We start from the raw sequence: 10,053 nt of genomic DNA on the forward strand, positions 1-10,053 counted from the left end.
TAACTAACATTTTTCTTCTTTTTCCCACTAATGCAACTTTCTTGTTATTCCTTTAAAAACATATCCTAAGCAGAATGTATAAACCAGAGTAATCATTTATGATCAATTAACCACTTCCCCAGAACATTTGAAATCCAACAACTTTATCTTATTTTCTCCAACAAACATTTAAGTTCTAAATGGCAAACCTCAAATCAAAGTCTCAAAAGAAGGGAGAAAGGTCAATTTCTTCCTGTTACTTACCTCGTTTGAGATTTGAAGGAATGGGAAATAGCTTTGAATAAATCTCCCCACTCTCTTCCCCTGATGTGCTCTTCTAGATGTTTGCGGTTCCCACTTTTTTTTATCCAGACCCAGCCAAGATGTGTTAAAGCTGAGTGATCTTTCAAAAATGTTCACTTTTTCTCTCCCCCTTGTTTCTTTCTGCTCTTCGCTTCCAGACAAGTCCTGACAAAGGTGTGTCTTGGTTTACTGCGTTACTCCACCCTTCCAATTATCTGACACTTGCTGGGTTAAAAAAAAAAATCTGCCTCCAGGAACCAAACTTTACAGGAGGTAGAAATTTTCTCCAACCTGTTTAGGAGGATTAACCATTTCTGGGCCCATGGGGAAAATGGAATAAAGGTCATTGTAAAAGAAGTTCCCTTTTTTTTGTTAAAGATTTTATTTATATTTTTTCAGAGAGATGGGAAAGGAAGGAGAAAGAGAAACATAATGTCCAAAAGAAACAGGAGTTTGTTATCTTCTCACACACCCTCAACCAGGGGCCTGACCCACAACCCAGGCACATGCCCTGACTGGGACTGGAACAGATTACCTTTCCGTTCACAGGCTGGCATTCAATCCACTGAGCCGTCCATAGTTCTCAGGGGTGGCTTCATGGTTATATTTGTGGTGAGCCACACCAGCCAGGGAAGGAGCTCCCTTGTATTACTTCTTACCTTCTATAGTCAGAGAACTGTTACAGCTTGGTATTCCCCTTCTTTGCTGCCACGGAATAGTCAAAATCCCAATGTGCATGGTTTGCGGTGTAGCTAGGCATGTGGGGGCCTGTGGTCAAGTTGTCTGAGCCTTAGAAAAATTGTGATGTTGCCCTCTCTCCCCCATTCTGACCCAAGCCAGGTCAAATCCACCTGGAAGAAACAGTGAGTGACCTAAATTCAGAATAAGATGTTAATGACTGCAAATGTGGAGCAATTGGTAGGATAGGGATTCATTTTTTTAAACGAGGTAACCAGATATATTAATGCTGACTCCCAAAAGTGACATGTTAGCCATAGGATTTTATGAATGTAGCCACCTAGAAAATTGATAGAGATACTGTTAGGGAGGGTTAAGAATCTTCTTGCCCCTCAAATCAGCAACCACATAGTCTCCACACACATGTGTGGACTCCCAGAGGCCCTGTAACTCCAGGTGCATCCATGGGACCATTGGACTTCCCTAGAGGGTCAATTTGCACCAAACTAGATAATTCTTATGAATACCTGGAGATCACCTGGCTTTCCAGGACCCCTAAAGATTAGCTTGTGGGCTTCTGGTCAAGATGGAGACACAGGCAGATATGACTTGACTCTTCTCACAACCACATCAAAATTACAACTAAATTATATAACAATCGTCACCCAGGAACATCAGAAATTGAGCTGAATGGAAGTCTGACAACTACGGAATTGAAGAAACCACATCCATCCAGACTGGTAGAGGGGTGTGGATGTGAAATGAGCTGACCCCAAACTTATGTGGATAAAAATTCATGAGGGATATCTTGGGAGCGAGGAGTCCCAGACCCACACCAGGCCCCCCAGCCCAGGATTCCAGTGCCAGGAAGATAAGCTCTCACAACCTCTGGCTGTGAAAACCAGCAGAGGTTGAGTCGGTAGAGGAGGCTGCTGGAACCCTAAGCAGTTCCTCCTGGGGAACGCACACATGGACTCACCGACCCAGACTTGTTCCCTCTGAGCTCCAGCACTGGGGTGGCAGCTTGAAAGGCACCTGTGGTATATAAGGAGAGACTGAAGTATCTGGCATCAGGGCAAGCAGAGGATATTGTTCCTTTGCTGCACCCTCCCTGCCACAGGGCCAGTAGGCTGGTACCATATCAAAGACTCCATCAACCTGGCTAACAATGTGTGATCCACCTTGGAGATCCACAGAGGCTCTACCCAACCCAACTTATGAGCCTACCCAAGCTGCTTTTCCATATCAGTGGCTGGTCTTAGTTCTTAAATCCTATCAAACAAGCAACAGCTGGCTTCAGTGAGCCCTAGCAGCAGTCAGATTAGAGTCACAGTTTGGCTTCACCTGGGGATCTCTAAGTCCAGCACAAGTAGCAGCCATCTCAGATTGCTTTACAGCTGACAGGGTGCCCTGGGGGAAAAACAGAGGTAGAGGCTGAACTTGGCCTTCACATCCCAGGAAACCCCAGGGCCAATGCACCCCGTGGACAGCTACAGATCACATCAGAGCACCACCACCCTGCCCCTGCACAGCTGATTCTCCACAGAAGGTGGAAGTTGGTGGTGAATGGTCACAGCTAATCCTTGCAGCTGACTGGCCTGGGTAAATCCCTCCCATATAGCAACCAAGGCTCAACTGTAAGAGAAGGGTGCACTTAGCCCACACAAAGGGTATACCTTGACTACCTAGCTTGGGTGATAGGGGAGGCTGTGCCACTGGACCCTACAGGACACCTAGTACATTAGACCACATTACCAAGACAGAGAGTCAAAACACCTCTACCTAATACATAGAAACAAACACAGGGAGGCTGCCAAAACGAGGAGACAAAGAAATATGACCCAAATGAAAGAACAGATCAAAACTCCAGAAAAAAAGCTAAACGAAATGGAGATAAGCAATCTATCAGATGCAGAGTTCAAAACACTGTTTATAAGGATACTCAAGGAACTTAGTGAGGACCTAGTGGCATAAAAAAGACCCAGTCAGAAATGAAGGATACACTAACTGAAATAAAAAACAATTTATAGGGAAAAAATAGTAGAGTGAATGAAGCCAAAAATCAAATCAATGATTTGGAACATAAAGAGACAAGAAACAACCATGCAGAACAAGAAGAAGAAGAAAGAACCCCCCAAAATGAGGATAGTATAAACAGTCTCTGGGACAACTTTAAGAAGTCCAACGGTCATCTCATAGGGGGGCACCCTATGAAGGAGAAGAAGGAGAAGAGAATGAGCAAGAAATTGGAGATCTCTCTGAAAAGATAGTGAAAGAAAACTTCTGTCTTTTGGTGAAGGAAATAGACATGCAAGTCCAGGAAGTGCGGAGAATCCCAGTTATGATAGATGCAAAGGGGCCCACTCCAAGACACATCATTATTAGAAGACAAAAGGATAAAGATAAAGAGAGACTCTTAAAAGCAGAGAAAAGAAGTTAGTTACTGGAAGATTGCCAGATGGGATAGGGGCGGGGGAGAATGGGAGAGGAAGTGAGGGGATTAAGAAGTACAAATAGTTAGTTACAGAATAGCTATGGCATTGTAAAGTACAGGATAAGAAATGACCCATGGACATGAACAACAGGTAGAAGGATTGCCTGAGGCAGTAGGGGGCACTGGGTGGAGGGGAGCCATGGAAGAAAGATCAGGACAACTGTAATAGCATAATCAATAAAATATAATTTTTTAAAAAAGACTAGCTTGAGACTCTTGGTGTAGGTAATATGGGAAGTCTGAACTTAGAACTCATTCAGGTGGTTCTTTGGAGTCATTGTCAGCTTTGGATTCCCAGTTCTGGGGCATCATTCCAAGACCCTGGAGGGAGCCATGGAATTCCTTTAGCAGAGCACCAATGTCTGCACTCTGCTATTGTGGGCTCTCAAACTGCATGGAAGGGTTTGAGCACCAGCTGTGGGGTTTTTATGCCAAAGATCCCAATATTCTCTTTTGGAGCTACACATTTCAGAACTCTTTTTCTGTCTTAGAATGTGACATTGGATTCTTGCTTTCTGGGATGCTCCTGTCTTCCCCAAATAAATACTTATTAACATGTCTGCTGTCAGCCTTCTAGGAGAAGAGTATTGAAAAATCTGGAAGACAGACAGCATGAAATTGACACAACTGTGCATTGTTCATTCACATATTCATTAATTCATAAATTAAACAAAAATATATTAGCTCCTGCTTGGAGCCAGACATTGAACTATATGCTGAGAGTTCAGTGGTGAAATATAGACACACCCTCTGTCCTTAGGGAGTTCATAGTCCAGTGGAGTAAGATAGGTCTTAAACAAGGTAATGCTCTGCTAGGACTTTCATAACAAAATTATGGTGGCTTAAACAACAGACACTACTTTTCTTACAGTTCTGGAGGCTGGAAGTCCATGGTCAAGGGGTCAGCAGTTTTGGTTTCTTGTCAGGTCTCTCTCCTCAGCTTGAAGATGGCTATCTTCTTACTGAATCTTCACATGGCTCTCTCTCTCTCTCTCTCTCTTTCTCTCTTTCTTTCTTTCTAGATTATTTATTTATTTATTTATTTTTAGAGAGAAGGGAAGGGAAGGAGAAAGAGAGGGAGAGAGAAACATCAATGTTTTAGAACATCGATTGGTTGCTTCTCACATGCCTCTCATCCAGGGACCTGATCTGCAGCCCAGGCATGTGCCTGCCCTTTCACTTAGTGGAATGACACTCAACCAAATGAGCCATGCCAGCCAGGGCCTCACATGGCATTTTCTGTGTGTGTGTGTGTGTGTGTGTGTGTGTGTGTGTGCGCGCGCGCGCGCGCGCCCCTGGTGTCTCTCTCCCTGTGTATCCTAATTTCCTCTTTTTATAAGGACACCAGTGAGATTGGATTAGGGCCAATCTTAACAGACTCATAGTAACTTAATTACTCCTTTAAGGGCCATATCTCCAAACACTGTCACATTCTAGGGGACTGGGGGTTGGGCTTCAACATTTGAATTTTGGGGGGGACACAATTCATAGCAAATTATGTACACAATGAATAATTATGTACCAATATGCAATTAAGAATGTGATAACTATTATGGAGAATAAATTCTGGGGACTATGAGAGAGCAGAAGAAGAGACAGTATCTTGAGGAAGTATGTAAAGAAAAGTCCTGCTAAGAAAGTGGCATTTAAAGAGATAGCAGACGGTTGAATAGAGATTACACAGGTGAAAGGAGGGGACAAGAGCATTCTAGAATCTAGACTGGGAAGAGAATATTTGAGAAGGTTCTGTGGAAGAAGCATGGTGAGTTTGAAGAGCAGTGATGTCCATACATTGAAGTGCACCAAGTGAAGGGGAAGGCATTGGAAGCGAAGCTGGGGATAGGCGGGGGCTGGATCATACAAGGTCTCGTAGGCTCTGGTAGGGAGGTGGTTTTTGGTACTTGGCAACTGTTCTTAAATTGACATTTGGGAACATCTCTATATAGGCATTGTGTGAATGTTTGGATTATTAAAAAAGAAGAGAGACTGGAACTAATATTTTCTAAGGCCTATTATGTGTCAGATATTTTACATAATACATTATCTTATTTAATCCCTCTAGCAACTCTAAGAGGTGTGTGTATTACTTTTATTTTATAGCTGAGAAAAGTGGCCTTCAGAGAAACTCAGTAACTAGGCCAAAAATCTTACACCTAATAGGTGGCTCCAGAGAGGAGAGAGGAATTTGAAAAGGAGTTAAACGATTAATCATTCCTACAGGATGAAGCCTCCATAAAAATCCCAATAGTATGGAATTCAGAGAGCTCCCAGGTTGGTGGCCACATGCACATACTGAGAGGGTGACAGCCTCCCCTCCTCTATGAGGATTGAGGCTCTGCACTCAGCACCTCTGCATCTTTTCATCTGGCTGTTCAGCTGTATCCTTTATTACATCCTTTAATAAATTGCTAAGTGTAAGTAAGTGTTTCCCTGAGTTCTGTGAGCTGTTCTAGCAAATAATTGAATCCAAGGAATAGAGGTTCATGGAAGCCTCCAATTTATAGTCAAACTGGACAGAAGTTGTGGGTAACCTGGGGACCTGCCACTGTGACTGGCCCCTGAAATAGGGGTAGGGGCGGTCTCATGGGACTGAGCCCTTAACCTGTGGGCTCCGGTGCTGTCTCCAGGTAGAAGGGTCAGAACTAAGTTAAATTGAAGGACACCTAGCTAGTGTAACAGAGAATTGCTTGGTGTCACATCGTGGAACCCCCTTGCACCAATATCTGGTGTCAGAAGCAGTGTGAGTTTGGCAGTAGTGTGAGAGTAAAGAAAGACACAGGAGGAGGACTGGAAATGTTCTATAAATGCAGAACCTATATTCCACTTAACTCAAACCCTTGTTTTCCATTGCCTGTGTATTATTAAGATTTAAGTATGTCCATAGCTTTGAGCTGAAAGAAAATAGGCAATATCAAAACAGAACAGGCTGAGGGCAAACGATAACTTAAGAACAAAAACCATCTGAACACTGGGGACATTTTCAATCAACAGCATTATGGTGTTGGTATAATTTATTGGTGATTTTAGACAAAAATAAGTATTAGGAATTGGCAACCACAGACCAATCCATTATTCAATTTATATATCTACTACATAAAGCCAGACATGATAACCCACCATTGGAATCAGCATGGCTGGTTTTTTCTCCTGTTGGGGTCCTGTAATAACTGTTATTCTCCAGGGACAGTGGAAAACTCAGACCCAAAATAAATAAATCCCAAAGTAATTCACTCGGGATCCTCTAATTTAACTAAATACCTAATAAGTCTGTGTGTCTGCACACTCCCACTTGTTTATGTGGGCATGTGAGTACTGTTTAAGTGTCCTGTATTAGGTCCTTTGGCGAAGAAGAAAATAAAAAGACTCTAAGAGTTTATATTCTAATTACTTAAGGTGCATAGTTTATTGTGTTTGGTAAAATTATTTATATGACTTATCTTGGTACATGGAATGAAATAAACCATGTGTTCATTCAACATTCATGTTATCTTCCTAGCATATCCTGGTACTAAGGTAATTGTCTTTTGAACGTTTCAAATTAGCCAGAAAGCAGCAAAATTCTTGCTAAAATTAAGGAAGAGAGTCAGATTTAGGAGACAGCAGTGACTAAGACCCCGGAAAGGTGTTTCTTGTTCCCTGCTCCAAATAGGGAACAGGATGAGAGAGAGGGCAGGACCCTAGGATGATGCTGAGGTTTTCTGAGCCAATCACTGACTACTCTCCTTTTTTCTGCCAAGTTAACTTCTTCAAATGTCCACCTGTTAGAGTTTACATTTCAGTGAGGATTAAATCCCCTTGGTTTGAACTCTTCCCTATGGTAGGCAGTTAGTCAGGCATGAGCAGAGTAGGGCAATAGGTCAAGTATGGAGTATCACCAGAGGAGAAAGTCCAGGGTATCTACTACAGGCAGAACTAGGAGAGCAAGTATTGGAAATAGGTATTGTAACTTAGGGCCATGCCTCTGAGTCACTCTTTCTTCCCCTAGCTGGTTAATGGTCATGTGGGTCAGACCCTCTCCTGACCTTTTCTCCGCTGGTATGTAGCTAGTCATGGGGTAGACCCCCTTAAAGAAGCAACAAGGGGCTGGAGGAAAGTTCCACATGATTACCATACAAGGACAAGAGATTACTAGACAGGTCCTGATAGATCAGCTTAGAGAAGGAAGTAGTTAGCATACTCCAGGGGTTCAAAGTAACTGTGCCAACACCCCGAGCAGCTGCCTGCCTGAAATCTTCTTTTGCATGTTGAATAAACTTTCTAGCTGAATAAACTTTCTCTTGTAGTTTAAGTCTTGCCTCTGAGTTTTTTCTTAGCCAGAACTCAAGTACCAAGGTCTCTGAACAAAGGTCTGGTCTGACTCCACCGGTCTAACACCTAGTACCATATTCCCACCAACATTCCCCACTCCCATTACCTAACATACTACAAACGTGAGGTTTAAAAAAGTGGTTTATTTTAAGTCTTGGAGAATTTAGATATGAAGACAATATTAGAATATATCATCTGTAAGTGATTTATTTGTTAGTTTAAAACCACTGTTCCTTAACACATGCTGTACTAAATTATCCAAAATGTGTTTCTTTTTTTTTTTAAAGGTTTTATTTATTTTTAGAGAGAGTGGGAGGGAGGGAGAAAGAGAGGGAGAAAAATATCAATGCGTGGTTGCCTCTCGGGGGCCCCTATGGGGGCCTGGCCCAGAACCCAGGCATGTGCCCTGTCTGGGATTTGAACCAAGGACCCTTTGGTTTGCAGGCTGGCGCTCAATCCACTGAGCCACACCAGCCAGGGCCAAAACTTGTTTCTAACAGTTTAACATTTATAGATTAGTTTTATCAAAAGATAGCAGTGAGCCAAAGAAAAATATGTGATGTGTTCATTTTACCAGTTTCTATTCTTTCATAATCAGAGAAAAAAATATCCCTTGGATTCCAAAAGATTTCCCATTCATGGAAGAAATGAAAATCCTCCTGTCTGGGTGGGAAGTCATTTGTAGCCTTATGTTTGGCAATGTTTACCTGCCTACCCTGGCAGTGTTAAGCCTCTCTAAGAACTGCGGCAAACCAAGTTATTTGTCCTTTGTTTGCTTAAAAATGACATGGGAACGATGTCAGAAGCATCAAAGAGATGAAACGTTAAATATTGCTCATAGAAAAAAAGATGTGCTCTTGAAAGTGAATTATTTAATATAAATAGGCCAGTCGTATAAAATGTGTGTAAAGTTTGATCCCTTGTGGGTAGCAAGGAAAAACAATTCAACAAAACAGTAGGAAGCTACAGGACAGATGGTTTTATTGCTAGATTTTAAAGGTATTTAAAGCCCAAAGATCTAGCCCAAAGATCTGAAAAGTCTGTGTCAGGTGATGAGCATTCTCTTGCACTGTAGGCCATGATTCAGAAGACAGGCTAGGTTCTCACAAAACATGTCCACACAAGGACTGTCTTCATTAAGATGAAGACCGCACCCTATTACATGGTTTGTGGTTAGCACTGTGTTCCTCACAAGTATATCTCTAGTACCTAGACTCATGCTGAAAATCAGACCTTGTTGCCTGACAGCCTCATCGGCTGAACATTCCACTGAGGATAACTCATAGGCCTTTATTTGACATTGCTGCCAATAGGCCTTTAGTAATGCGGTGGTAAGATGTGGGCAGAGGGAAGCCTCCTCTAGTGCTATGTTTACATCTCCTTCTTTTAGTGAGCCTATGCCTCTGTATTCTGAATGCCAGAAATGCTTCTCAGTTTTTTCTCCCCTCCTTAGTTGGGAAAGAATAGCTAGAGTGTGACCTTCCCTTCTCACAGGTAAGTTAGGTTCATAGTAATGCTCCAACTGGTTACACTCTGGACAATGAATTTTCCCTAAGCACAGACCTTGTAAAGAACAAAGTGCTCTATTGTATTTCAGCATGATTCTTTTTCTCCTCCTCCTGGCAGAAACAAGAGAGGATTTTCCCCCCCAATATTTTCTGTGGGAATGTGGTTAAACTCCTGGAGGTAAATCTCACAGTATTGTGGGGACCCCTATGACTGGATCCCCTGGAGATTTTAAGTCTCAGAATTGTCCCCCATGAGCCTCCAGCAATTTGTCAGGTACAGTTCAGATCTTCCTTCCCTGCACTAGTTCCTGCGGTGGTTTCTGTTGGTGAGTCTCTGCTCCGTTAAGTCTTGGTTTCCTGTATTGGCCTCCAGTCTCAGGGACAGTGGTTTGCCCTATTTTCTCTCCTGCCTTAGGGATCCAAGAAGAGTTTTTGCCTTTTCAGTCTGTTTGTGTTTTTACTTGTTACAATGGAGTGACAACTTCCAAGCTTCTTACATGTGGAACCAGAAGCTGGAAGTCACTATTGTTTTTATGTTTTTGGTTTCATTGATTTCTGTTCTTACCTTTATTATGTCCCCCTGCTCCTTGCTTCTAACTTTGCTTATTATTTCTTAAGATGGAAGCTTAGGAAATTGACTTTAAATCTTACTTCCTGTCTAACGTTTACTGCTATAAATTTCTTCCTAAGAATTGCTTTAGCTGCATCCCATAAATTTTGATATGTTGTGTTTTAACTTTCATTTGATTTAAGATATCTTCTAATTTCCCTTGTGACTTTTTT

The sequence above is a fragment of the Pteronotus mesoamericanus genome, unplaced genomic scaffold (assembly GCF_021234165.1).
Source record: "Pteronotus mesoamericanus isolate MK-2021 breed Mesoamerican mustached bat unplaced genomic scaffold, CSHL_Meso_final contig_657, whole genome shotgun sequence".
In the NCBI taxonomy this organism is placed as follows: domain Eukaryota; kingdom Metazoa; phylum Chordata; class Mammalia; order Chiroptera; family Mormoopidae; genus Pteronotus; species Pteronotus mesoamericanus.